The sequence below is a fragment of the Apteryx rowi genome, unplaced genomic scaffold (genome assembly GCF_003343035.1).
Source record: "Apteryx rowi isolate R43461 unplaced genomic scaffold, aptRow1 scaffold_345, whole genome shotgun sequence".
Lineage (NCBI taxonomy): Eukaryota > Metazoa > Chordata > Aves > Apterygiformes > Apterygidae > Apteryx > Apteryx rowi.
Genome location: NW_020449919.1, coordinates 94,957 through 109,419, shown reverse-complemented (window position 1 = coordinate 109,419; position 14,463 = coordinate 94,957). Strand labels below are relative to the sequence as shown.

General features: G+C 36.9%; 1 protein-coding gene across 1 annotated transcript in view; it reads right to left on the bottom strand.

Moving 5' to 3' along the window:
* MCTP1 (multiple C2 and transmembrane domain containing 1) overlaps nucleotides 1-14,463 on the bottom strand; it is a 167,585-nt gene that overhangs the window by 58,623 nt on the left and 94,499 nt on the right. The gene's annotated exons all lie outside the window — the stretch shown is intronic.

Below are 14,463 nucleotides of genomic sequence, written 5' to 3'. Positions count from 1 at the left end.
CTTCTGAAATTAAAGTTGATACAGTGTAGCCTAAGAGGCAACATTAATTGTTCTCTAGTTAAATAACGTTTATGTGGACAAAATAATGCAAAATAGCATAAAAATAAGATCACAACATGATAAAGAAAAGGTTGGGTTATTTCTATGGATAAAAATTATTTATTTTTCAAAAGAATGAACAATTTTTTTTAGTAATGTCACACAGATAAACAGAAGATGTAAACATTACAGTGAAAATCTGAAAAATTCATTTGTACAGAAGACTCAAATCATACTAAAACACAAAAAAGTCCAAATATTTGAATAAAATTGTGGTAACACAGTAATGACCACAGAACCATAGAAAATGGGATTAAAAGGAATACTATGCAGCCATTCAAGCCCATGTCTTTGAAAACTTTGTTGAATTTGTAGTATTTCTTCAAAACATCTTGAGCACTCTTTGATCCATGTCTGGAGGCTGACACAAGCATGAGCTGGCTAAATATCCCAGGGACCGTTCTCTAGCACTGAGCCCTTGGAAGCATGGAGAGCATGGTCCAGCAAGAAACCAATCTTCACTGCAGATACCACTGCTCTGTGCCATGGAGCTGTGAAAAGCTTGATACCATGGACTTCTGTCTCTGGTCTGTCAGGCTAGGAGCTAGCTAGATAGCTAGGCTATCAGAGCTAGCTTCTGACACCTGAAAATCGTAAACATTTGTCAGAGTCTGTAGCTGTCTAGCAGAGACACTTCCAGGGAGATACTGCTCCCTGGTGATTCTGGAACAAAATTATTGTTTTTTCAGGAAAAAAATAAAAAGATTTGGACTTAGATGGATTTAAACTAAAACCATTTTTACATCCAATTTTCCCCATGAACAAGAAGCCCTGTATTTTACCCAGTTCTAGTCATAACATAACTTGGTTTATTTTCCTCTCATATGACAGAAGTCAAAAACGAAAAGTATTATGGTAAATTACACTATTTACCACAGCTGGATATACGCCTACWCTTCAGAAATCTTGCCAAGCCATTTTAATTCAAATCCTATGACTTAAGCTTTTGAATACTTTTGTTTTTATAACCTACTAAAATTAATGAAGGTGTTATGACTCAGAACTAGCAAACCTAAAGCAAAGCCAATAACTAAACAAACTAAAAAATGACACATTCTGCCAAAACCAATCATCTAGATGGATATAAATTTGAATAGGAACAAAATGGGGATTTTGACAATCTTATGCTGTGAAGATTTCTGTTTAGAGTTGAAATGAAATGCTCTTATCAAATACAAACGTCCATGTAAAAGAAAAAAAATCAGTATTTTAAGTCATCTACTGCCTCAATATCAGCTAACCTACCTTCCCTCTCCTACTTTCTTTAACTAAATGCTTTGTATCTGGAAGTCTTGTGAGACTGCAAGACAAACATGATGAATACTCAAAGAATTGAAAAAGCAGTTTGTGTAACATACATAAGAGGATACTGGCACTGTTAACGGTTAATATTTTGTTTGAAAGAAAATTTTGTTTTTTAGGTTATTTAGTTTCAAAGGAAATCTGTTACAAATGGTAATGAACAAGAAGCAAACAACAGTTCACAGAATTCTAGAGTTCTTCTAGGAGCTTGCTAACTACCCCTTTCAAAGCAGTATCTACAGGGATTTGATTTGGTATATTTGATATAGCCCACCTAAACCAAAATTCTAATCTCAAAAGAAACACGAAGCATCCTCGCACCRATTAACCCCAGAAATGCCCTATGTCGATGCTGAGGTGAGCTTTGAAAGCTGGCGAATAATATCCAACTATCAGAAGGGGGATTCTAGAGACTACCTGTTGAGAAATACCAATGCATACAGTCTGTCTTACGTTCCCATTTTAAATTTGGTTAGAAAGATGTAAAGAAAATCTTAGATAATATCAAAACAATCCATGGCTCCAGAGAAAAAAACCCAGCAACCTAGATGCTCTCAGGAGATATTTAGAGGTCTCTAAGTTCACCTCCTGCTCACAGCAGGGTCACTACTGAATTCAGACCAGATTGCTCAGGGCTTTGCCCAGTTGCATCCTGTAAACCTCCAAGGATGAAGAGAGACCGCGCAGTCTCTCTGGGCAACCTCTTCCACTGCTGGACTGTCACCAYGAGGAAAATGTTTTGCCTTTTGGAAGCTCACTGTCTCTCATTCTTTCTCTGTGCACCTCTGTAAAGACCCTGGCTCTTCTCAGGAACATCCTGTCAGCATGGGCAGGCTGCTGTTAGGTCTCCCTGAAGCTGTCTCTTCTCCAAGCTGAAGCAGGCCAGCTCCCTCAGCCTTTTCTCACAGGACTCATGCTCCAGCCCTTGACCACTCTGTGGTGGCTCTCTGCTGAACTCATTCAAGTTTATCAACTTTTAATACTTTCTCATACTGGCAGGGAGAGTGGAGTAAAACAGGACACAGTAATCTAGATGTAATCTAATGAGTATGAAAATAATGACAGAAAAATGTTCATCTAAAAGGACAGACACCTATCAGAAAAGGTGCCAAAAATAGAGTCTGAAAAGCTCCAAATTTACAAAAGTTATTTAATCCTCTTTAAGACTTGTATGTACATACCTTTTCAAAAAGTGGACAATACCTGCCATCTCCTTTGAATGATTTTTCTGACCTGCCAGCTTCATTTCCATCTAGTCTGCCTGAATTTTTACTGGTTCCTTCTTTCAGGCACCTGTCTCAGCCAGGCACTAAGAAAACAAGGAGTCTGTATTTGCAACACAAATGAGATGTATGCTGTGTGAAACCAGCAGAGCGATAGCACCACAAGTGAAATTGCCTCACTATCTCCCCCAGAAGAAAAATGCACTCACACAAAACACAAGGGAGAAAACAGAGTCCCAGTATTAGGCAAAGACTTTTAAGTAAACATAGCAGCCCCCAAAACTTGTGCAGAACAGCAAGAAAATTCTGGGGCTCAGTTCTTATGCATAAAGGATCTTACAGCTAGGGGGAGAGGGAAGAGGGGAAGCTGTATGTATAATCTATTCCCTCAACTTTATTTCATCCATGAAGGGGAGGGAAAGCTACATATCCATCCATTAAACAAGTACAGGGAGAAAAAGCAGAGCCAGAAAAGCACAGGAACAGGTATAAAAGGTCAGTTCTGGGACCTGCCCATGCCTATAAAGCATCCAATGGGATATGGATTGTATCTGGTATGATCTCTTTCAAAGAAATAATGGCTCTACTCAGTCTAAAAAAGGATCCTCATCACTACTGAAACAAGCCAACTATTTTAAGGGAGGAGTGGGAGTCTCAAAGGTTACAGTTTAATATAGCTACCATTTCCTACACAGAAGACTATAAGGGAGGACTTTTTTTTCTTCTCCCCCGTGAGATCAAGATTTTAAGAGTCACAGGCATGAACTGGGCATTTACAACATCACATCAGTTGATACTCTTAGTGAGAGACACATGCATTAAATGATCATTCAGCAAGACACATGACACTATCCCTGGTGTACAACACTTCAAAAAATAATTTAAGTTGGAATATTGAATATCCTATTCTTTTGCAAACTACAGTATATTTCAAAAAGAAATCTCATCCAAAATGATTAACACTTCCTACTGTTCAGAAAAAAAGCCTGCCCTTTCAGACTAGCAGCTGTGGATCATTAGCTTTCCAGTGACGAGATGTGTTTGATGAGTATTTTTCTTTCTAATTAAGAGATGAGATTCTCTATTTGATGCTCTCTTCAGACAGAAGTGAAGAGAAAGATTTCTCTCTATGTGGAAAGGCAGTATTCGACAGAACAATTATTTCAGATTTCTTTTTATCTACCTCCACCCAATTTTATTTCATTTTTAACAGAACCCTGTTTGCACCCACAGAGTTCACACTATTAACCCTTATGTTTCCCAGCTCTTTTTTTCTTTTGCTTCTAATTTTGACTATCAGCAGAAAAGAATATATAGAAAAATGGATCACCCCACATTGGAGATACTGACCCATATAGTCAGGTGCAGAAGAGACCAAAGTGCAGCTGAAGAGGGAAGGCTGCAAGTTACATTTGAGAACTTTCTGACAAAAATTAGAAAATGCTCTTTTCACAGAAAAGCCTGGATTCAATGAAAGTCACAGAACTGAGCATAAGATGCTTCCAGCTGACATATGCAGAGCTTTCCAGGACCTGCAGCCTCGGAACAACCTTGATATGTGGATTCCCTTGAGGCAAAAAGCAAAGGGGGCTTGACAGCATTCCTGCTTTTAAGCTTCCCAGGGCTTCCAGTCTGAAAGTCTAAGTAAACGAGTCACCTCGCAAGTCCCAAGACTGACACAGGAACCTTGAAATTTGCATCCACAGTACCCAGTGTCCTGAGCTGTAATGTATTTAGCAGTACAGAGAGATATGGCCATTTGACCATCATGTCACACAGTGCATGCCACTCATACAGCAGCCTCCCCTTCAACGTATGGCTGCCTCCAATCATTTTTAAAGAGGATTCTTATAGCTTCATTTATGTATTATCTATATGCTTGCATTATATGCATTACCCACCTCCTGATTACCCTGGAAATTCAAAAGTTGGCTGTATGGAGTTTTGGCACAATCACAAAAAGAGCCTGTTTGCAACTCCAAACGCTATGCTCTAATCATAAGATCATCCATTTACCCTTTAAGCTTAAAAGGACAATAGTGTTTCCCGAGGCTTTGTCCCTTGGATGTATTCTCGGAAGACTAGAAAGACTGAAAGATAACCCACATATCTGCATGGTACAGACTCTCTGTTAAGTACTGAAGGTTTAAGGCTCCAGTAAAATTCTGCATGGTGTTTATACTGTAAAACATTGAAAAATACATTTCACTGTACCTTGGAGTGCAGTCAGGAGCCTCTTTCATTAAAAAATTAGTCTGCTGCCTCCCATCATCATGACCCTTATCATCTTGTGTGACGCTTTATTTAAAATCTTTTTTAAAAAATATTTCCTCTAGGTGCATCAAGTCCCAAACACACTAATAGTATTAATGTGAGCATTTATGAGAATCTGTATAGAACACAGCGCCCTCAATCAGGTATGTCTGGAAGAAATATGCCTTTTGAACATATTTTAAAGCATCCTCCAACATTTTTTTTTTTTAAGCACTCTTACAACTTCAGTTCCAATTACCTAAGTGCCAGTAAAAGGTGAGCTCTGAAAGACCTGAGTCTTAAACACATTATCTGTCACTGTTTCTTTGAATAGACAGAAGTCAACTTGAAAATAGCAACAGCATGGGACATGTAAAAAATACAGAAAAAAAAGAAGTATGCCATTCCTGGGTACATTATTTTGACAGATCTCTAGTTTAACCTTGGACAAGTGGTAGTTCTCCTTTTTATATTGCAGAGGCCTTGGCAGTCTGAGAAATGCTGAATAATTATTATTCTTAATCCTATAAGAGCTTTTCCTTTAACTCAGAAACAAACTTAAGAGATTTCCAGCATCTTCTCTCTTTTGCTGGAATAACAAAAGAACAGTCCAGTTCACTGTAATCTAGATTTTGTCTCTCACCCTCTCTATTTATTCCCTGTAAAACAAGAAAACGGAGATGCTGCCAAGGTAAAAAAAAGTAGTAAGATCTTAACTGACTGGACTAATTATTATTTTAATCTCAGTCTTGATGAGGAAAAACCCTACTGAAAAATTTATGGCAGCTCTAGCTAGAATACTTCAGTCCCATATCTAGAAGAACACTCAATTTTTTTTTTCATTTCTTACTAGGCAGGGCATTTCTGGTCCTGGTTTTTGCATGTTGATTATATGCATGATAAACCCATGGTTTTACTACACCTGAATTCTTTCATCTAGGCGTGGTGTAACTCTAGTTATTAAAGAAGCAACTCTGACAATTAGATATGATTCACTTGATGTGTTTCAACACACCCAATTTTTTTTTGAAACACATCTATAGCTAAATGGACTTATTTCACCTGAACAACCTCCAAGATGATACTATCATCCAGTCATACCATAATACCACCTGACTCTTGACAAGATTGTCAGCACCAATAAAACCTAGTTAGAAGCTTGAAAGTTTCATTTAATTTTTTTTTTCCTTTTTCCACTTACAACTTGTACTGGCATTTCACATCATTTTCCAGAAGTCACAGATGAAAGTGCTATGACTTTGCTCTGAAAATGCTGACAATTCCAAGAAAGTGAACCCCAGAGCATGAATATAGCGTCATTTTAAACAGTGCATGAATTACTGACGTTAAATTCATGCCATTGTTTCCAGTTTCACATAGCAAAAGTTAGTTGGAAATATAAGTGACATATTTACAAAAAAAATCTGTAAATATTTATAAAATGTTGAGTCTCTTGGGTCATTTTTCCCTTTCATTTAACAATTTCTGAGCTGCATTAGTAGAGCTGCAGAGTTAGTGGCCACTCTGAAATTAGAAAAGCAAAATGTGGTTCACTGAGGCCATTACCATACACAAAGCTTATTGCCATTCTCAGCTGCAGTTCAACACATAGTTGTTCTCTCAGACTTCTAAAATGCAGACAAACTAAGAGAAATTGGTATTATTTTCCCTATGAGCAATAACACCTGGTATCAAGCACCAAATGCCCTACTAGGATACAACAGATCAAAGGCATGCCTGAAAATGGGGCTATTAGGTTCAGCGAACCTTGTCCCTTTTTAGTACTCCATTTGCTCCACACTATCCAATTGTTTACTGAATGACCTACGTCTTTGTTTCAGCAACATTACCTAGAGGACTATTTTACATATTAATTATTTTCTAAGTAAAAAAGTGCTTTTAATGCCTGTCCTCAATTTGCTTTTGCTTTGCTTTTATGTATACCTTTTAAACTGATTTATTCTTGTTAGTACAGTTCTGCTGAGAGGGGTAATCACCAGCTATAGGATTCAATCGTTTTATAATTCAAAGTGTCTGAATTTTCTTTGGGTTAAAAAAAAAAAAAAGCAGCATTTTAATCCTCTCCCCATTGTACATGCCTTTTCCATTTGAAAGCAATACAGTCCTTCCTAATTTTAAAATTCCTTGACATACTTATAGAGCTGAACATGCCATTTCATTTGGAAGCAGCATACTACAAAAGATATCATTCTAAAAAGTACATTTCACAGCACTTTAGAGATATTTTTCAACACACAAATCTGTATCGCAAATCCACGTCCATGTTCCTTTTACACAAAAAATTGGAATTCAGTATATTTCTCCTCTATTACAATTGTCCTGATATAAAGGTGGGAATGTTGAAAGTAGAAATGTCTGTGTCACTTTAGAAGCAAAATCTAAAGTGTTGGCTTTGAAAGTGTAAAATCACAACATGGATCATGCTTAATCCATGTTAAGCTGTAATAACTTACAGCTATTTATGTAATTGGTTTCTCCCTTCCCTCCTTACAGCTTGGGTAACCGAGCAGGGGCTGAAGGGCTTTGAACCTGCCTCTTGTTCTTTCCAAATTTCTGCAGACAATAAGAATACCTATTGTCTGTCATCAAGAGCCATCATTATTGGTTAAGCTGGACATAGGGGAAAAAAAAAAATACTAGGTTACCTTCTTTAGCTTCCTAAGAAAGGCTTTACTTTAGATCCACTGTAGTCCAAACTAACAGAAAAGTATCAGAGCTTTTTATCCATACTGTATGAATGCTCTTCCAAATTACATGTTTTTATTTATATCCCATACTGGATTGGATTCATTTTTCCCTCATTTGCTCACAGTCCCTTGTTCTCTGTCCATTTTTGTATATGATGGAAAAATCAGTCAGCATTTTCAGGCAAGAATGAAAACACCATAAAAAATATCATAATATGCCAGAAAGTCTCCATTACCCAAATACTAGAAAGTAAAAGAAATACTTGTAGACATATTTCCTTTTTTTCCCAAAGAAAAATAAGTCAAATACTTCAAAAAGTTACCAGCTGAATGTAAATTACTTAGGCTTAACAAATGTTTAAATTGTGCTTATCTTTGTGCTAGGAAAAAAACTAAATACCYCTCCCCACCGTTCAGTCACAAATAACCACCACTAAAAATGGAGCATTAGGATACAAAGCAGTCTAGCCCCTGAAAAGTAAACCCTGTGGCTGCAGGGAAAACTAGGTTTTGCCAACTGTCTGTCAGAAATGAAAAGGGTAGTAATGACATTTAAACTGTGTAAATCAGGACCAGAGTCACCTGTCTAAGAGGAACATGGGAGCAGTCTGTGATTTCCAGCACAGCCAATAAAATGCAAATGTACTGATTTATATTTTGATAAGCATCCTCATCCTTGGAACAAACAAATACCAGATTCTATAAAAAAGCAGAAATACTTCTGTGAATTGTTCTGAAGTCTCATTTCACTGACTGGAACTGTACTGCCCTTATTGTATTGAAGATACTCCGAGTTAAATTTTCAGTTAAGGCTTAAGCCTATATTTTTGTTTCCACAACTATTTGGGGATAGCTGCATCTACACACTGGTTTCTCTGATACCTTAGAGAGGTCAGCTGTTCACACAAAGAATCCCTTTGCTGAATCTGTCCCTTCATTCAGAGTGAAAAGGTTGAATCAAGCAGTCTTTCTGCTTCTTCCATTTTCTTTCTGTTCTTAAAAAAAAGTTCTGATTTATTTGGGTTTTTTTGGAAGGAGAGGACGGAGACAACGGAATAGGCTGATGCAAGAATCATCAAAAGGCAGGATCGCTGCTTTTCAAAACCACAAAACATCCCTTCATTAGAGTGCTAATGTAGACAAATACAAATTTCTCTAGCGATTTCTTTAAAATCTATCTTATATATTAGGTCCCCTTTCGAAAGGTGCCACTTGCTATCAACTATCACTTGATATCAAGTAACTTGGTGTAATGTTGGCTTATTTTCAATTTTCAAGACCATCAATCAACTTTAGTGAGCTTTCTATGTTGATTTTTATGCTTCTGATTGATGACCCATTTCATTTTGTTTTTCTGTAAGGTCTGGAGTATTGGTTAGGTATAATTGTAAAATAACAAATAAATAAATGCCCAAGAGTTTTTTGCTTTTGATTGTCCTGCTTTCCTTAAGCACTTATTCCTCAACCCGAAAGTCATTCAGTCAATGCAGGAAAGCATCTTTTCTCCCCTTTTATATACTTCACTGTAAATACATCTTAAGGAATAATAATATATTTCAGACATCTTAACACTCTTGGTAACCATCTCCCAATCTGTCTCCTAATTTTCTAATTTTCTCCTTCACTGATCTCAAGACTTTCCCCCACCACTTCAGTTCTGAAAAAACATGCAGAGTTATGTTTAGCATCTCTAGCAATGTACGCCTGTTTCTATTTGCAACTCTAATATTAATCCAGGGCTGATATAACTGACTTCTCTTTTCTTTCAGTGTTTTACACTGTCTTTCCCCATAGGCATCATGTAGTGAGTCCTTTCCCCCCACCCCACCTTGACAGGTCTGGTTAAACTTACTTAGATGCTAGAGATCTCTATATGTTCATATGAAAGGTATATTTTTCTTCAGTATTTACCAAGCCTCTAGATTTTCTTGCATAGAATAAGGCTGTAGACTGTAGAAATGAGAAATCAGTAGGGAGTACTAGTTTAAATGTTAGAGCAGTGCAGCTCTAAGTGTCTGAACAACCTGAATTCTATAGTAAAAAGACCAGCCCTGGGCCAAGGCCACTGAGACAAGCAAGTATTTTTAGTTCCCTGGTAGGATAGCTATAATTATATCCTGCAATGCTTTCTTTAAACAAAATGCAAAATAAAACTCTCTGAATTCATTTTAAGCTGCAAGCTTTCTTTAGAAGACTAAAATAGATCCCAAGAAAGCTAAAGTATGTCCATGTCTTTCTATGTGAAAGTGGAAAAAATGCAATATACATTGAACAGTGATAACTGCTATTAACATAAACAATATAAACACCAAATATTTCAATAAGGAATACTACAAAGTTAAAATACAGTTCATACAGTGCAAGTTGTATTGTACACTTTCAATTTGAGACCATTATTATTGTAAAACACACCACAAGGGGATGGAAAGACAGCTATCAATCCCTTTATGAATTGGTAAAATCAGTCACGACCAGAATAATTAAAAAAATTTAAAGAACAAGATATTTACTAAGATATTTACTATTGCACCACCACTCAAACTTTGGATGACTTTAGTTCTTTGTGCCTCTGCTAAACTTCTCTGGTGTGCAAAACTCCCTTCAGGTGCATCTGAAAATTGACATCAGATTGTTATAGCATTTCTTGCAAGAAATTTCTTGCAAGACTGCTGGATATGAACAAGAAATGGAAGTGAGATACTTAGTTAAGATATATGCTAATCACACTTAATGACGGCTAGTGCACTTTTATTCTTGTGAAGAGATTCTCTCAATACCCTCTTAACTGGGTCAAGCACAAATTTGACTTATTACCCTTCTTTGTGGGGAGAGCAATGGAGAAGATGTATATCTGCTTTTGAAATAGAACATGTCTGAGAGAAACCATAGGTACTACATGAAGAGAAAAGAATGTCAAGGGTAGACTTGCAAAACAAACACGTGACTTCTTTTTGTTAAGAATCTACAGAAAGAACCTCATATTCTCGCTAGAGTTAAGTAACAATTCATGTAAGATGCTGGAAAAATAGAAGGGAAGACTGAAAGAAAAAACAAAGGTGGACAGCATCCAGAAGTTCATAGCAATACCAACAAGCTCTATGGACCGCAAGCAAGCTAGGTAGGGCGCAACTCTTCTAAAATAAAAAAAGAGCTTTCTATGAAAGATACCATGTAATCATGCAAGCTGACAAACCTGCAAAAAAAAAAAATTGAGATTTTTAAATCTGATTTTTAAGGTTCACTATTGCCAACTATATTAAGAAATAAAATCTATAATTTATAATGCAATTTGTCAAGGAGAACAAATTCAGAAAGACACGACTTACTTTCTTATGATCCTAAGTGGAAAACTGTGCCTACTGATTTCGCTGAAGTAATGCTACCACAGGGAAATGTATGTTTTCATGCTATTAAAAAAACAAACATGTCCTTCCAATTGTTTCTCTGTAATAAATTGAATTAATTTTGTATTTCCACAAACTATATTAAATCATATTTAGAGGAGAGGTGTGCCCTGGCAACTTTCCTGTTGTTTTTATAGTTATTTTTCCAGCCAACAAATGCTGCAATCCAAGCTGTCTCTCTCCTTACTATCAGCTTTCTCCATGCTGTACTAGCGTGCAGGAAGTGTAGTTGTGCACTCCAAATACATGATGTTTTATAGGATCTACCTTACCTTTCAGTAGTTCACTGTTTCAGCAACATTACACTTTATTTAGATGTCTGCCACTCCAACATGTTTAGTCATACTTTAACATAGAAATATTCCACTGCTCTAACTAAACCATTTATTGAACCAGCAACATCATCAATAACATTTACTAACCAGTGAAGAATACTACATTTTATAGATGCTCATTTCAAAGCACATCCTTAAAAGATGAACAGGAGAATGTATTTTATTGCTATCTACAAGACACTACACCAGCATTCTTAATAGCCATTGCTACATTCTGAACTTTTTTTACAAAATAACATAGCAATGAGAACACCAGTGTGAAAGCAAGGACAGTACTTTTTTTTCTTCTTCTTTTTTTTTTTTAAATATACTACACATACCAGGGAGAGGAGTATTCTCCTGGAAAGGACCACACTCTAGGAGCAGGTATTTCACAAAGTTAAGTGAGCAGAACTTCAGACTTGGAATTCTTACAGATTGCTCCTAAACCTTAACGACCTATTCATTCTCAAAAATTTTCAGCCAAACCAAAGCACCTGAATAAGGTATTACAGAAGCTCTCATAATTAAGTTGCTTAACACGTGCCATTCTAAAAGATTTTTGCAATTTTTTAAGAAACTCTAATGCATTTATTAAACATAATGGGTCTTTGAAATTCAGGAAGAAGTCATCCCTAGGGCAAGAGGAATACATTTTCTTTTTCCAACACAAAATCACTAACATTTAGTTGAGTTACACACTACTGAAAAATCTCACTTCCTTATTCCCTTAAGCACTCTTAGCATGCCAAAATAATGATGACCATGAAAATCCAAGACTAAGGCTTGGCCTTGTCACTCATAGTAAAAAGCAGCTGAAGTATGCAAGGTATAACTACAGACTGTTTGTGTACAGATACAAGAGAACAGACTTGAGGTTTGAGGAGGCAACCTTTCTTCTGGTGTCACTCTTTCCTCCCCAAGTACCTGACCTCCTCCTAAGCTTTCATTGACAGAAGGGAGAGGAAGGCAGGAGTAGTTTTAGCTAGGATTTTAAGTCCTATAAAACATTGACCTGTCATGCTGAAGTAGATTGATGGCTTATGATAGCAGGAATCTCCAGAGCTGCAGCACAATATTCTATCACTTGAGCTAACGCTGTACATAATGGCAGGACTTGGCTGCTACCTTCACAGAAAATAGCATATGAAAATGGGCTGTTTTGCAAATGCTGACCACAGCTATTTTCAGGACCCCTGACCAACTCTAACTGATATACTTCTCATATTATTCCCTTATTTTCTACCTGTTCTGCCTTCACCTACCTCCTGCAGGAGGGAAACTGGGCCCACTCCCAGCTACTGCGTTTCACTTAATTGCACCCTCTTCTTTTTCTCTTGTTCTTGCCTCTCTTCCCAGGTTCTGTCATGATGCTCCACAGAATCTTAAATTGTCTCTTTTCTTCAAATAACATCCCATTCTTCCACACCCTTCCTCCTAACCTCCAAAAAACCACCCTAATTTCAAATCACGATTCTTATTCCCTTTTCTTGCCTGGACAACAACTAGAGGAGCCCTAAGAGAACATGGGGGATTTTCTCTCTCCATTCCTGCATCTGGCACCTGCTCAGGAAAACCATTTGCAATCCTTGGTACTTCAGGATGGAGCATAGAGGCTGCTAGTAGAGAAAAGGAATGTATACAAGAGCTTGGTAGCCAGATTCAGAAGGGATTTTAACTTGTATCTCTTAGCACACAGACAGTGCAGTTTTCTAGAACAGGCCAATCTGTGTCACTACTCAGGCAGAAAATAACAGGCAAAACACTGACAGCACATGACCCTTTTTAGGAAGCCTTGGAAAGTTTAAAAAGGCAAGAATATGCCCTCAGAATTATTGCAAGTATTTTAAGGTGAGCAAAAACATATAATTTTCCTACTTCTCTTCAGAAACAAATGAACTATGTTACTACATTGGCTCAATGAAAAGTTTCCACCCAAGAATTTAAAGGTTGACAAAGTCAAATACAACTGAAGAGATTACAGACAGATCCTAACTTCCAACAGCACTACTGAAATAACCCATAATAAATATCAGGCAGAAAGAAGGTATTTGGGTGTATAACCAGAACAGGATCTGAGTTATTGGAAAAATTCTCCATGGAGATCAAAGTTAATCACAAAAGCTCTCTTCCTCATTAACAGCTTCATAGAATACTGTTCATCCAAAATAGAACAAACTATCCAGAATCTCCTTTTATATTCTCTTGTTATATCTTAAAAGCATGCAACTTCCAACCCAACACATGAACTCATTTACCTAGAGCTTTCAGTTTTTCCTTTGTAGCTTTTGGGTAGCAAATCTTTCACTCAAAGTCTCAGCTGTACTTTGTGTCAGCTCTGGAAAGCACTGCATTTTGGGTCTTTGAAAGCTCTTAGTGGGATTTAACTAGAAAGGGCATATTGTTGTCTGTTTTCACAATTCTTTTTCTTCAAAATACCAGTGAGGTGGAAAACACCATAGCTGGAAGATACTTGTCATGGCATCAAAAGTAATATATACCAACTAGCAGCAGAAATGAATGAGCCCCAAATAAAGAGATTACATTACGTACATGTATAATCTTACATGTATACAGATACAAATATATATTTTCATAGTACAGTAGTCTTTCCTGTATGCATTTCCCTATCCATTTTTAAACCTTTACATAGGTACTTTGGCTACGTATGGCATTTAGTAACACCTTTGTCAAGACGAGACTTCATTCCTTGGTACCTCATTTCACCATTTACATCTTTACATAGTTAAGAAATAAGACAAAATAGAAAAGCTCCCTCTGCTACTTTGCACTTGTTCTGTCCAAGTATAAATGATGCATAGCATTTACTCTTACTGAAAGGAAAATACATTTCAGCTTACTTTATTTTCCCATTTTTCTAGGGGTGCCAGAATACTTTGCAGTGTCTTGGCTTTCCATTTACCAGGGGCAAAACAAATCAAAGGTAGCAATGTGTTGGGTGCTTTGTGAAAATGCAGACAATGCTAAAGCTGAAGGAAAATTGTTTACTCTCCGTTGTTCTGCATCTTGTTTTGCAATTTCCTCAAATGCAATGTCAGGCCAAATGGTGAAACAGATGGCAACATCCTCTGTTCTGGTGAGGAACAGTTTTGCCCTCATATATGGCTATATATGGTGCAAAGCAATGAAAAAAATCAAT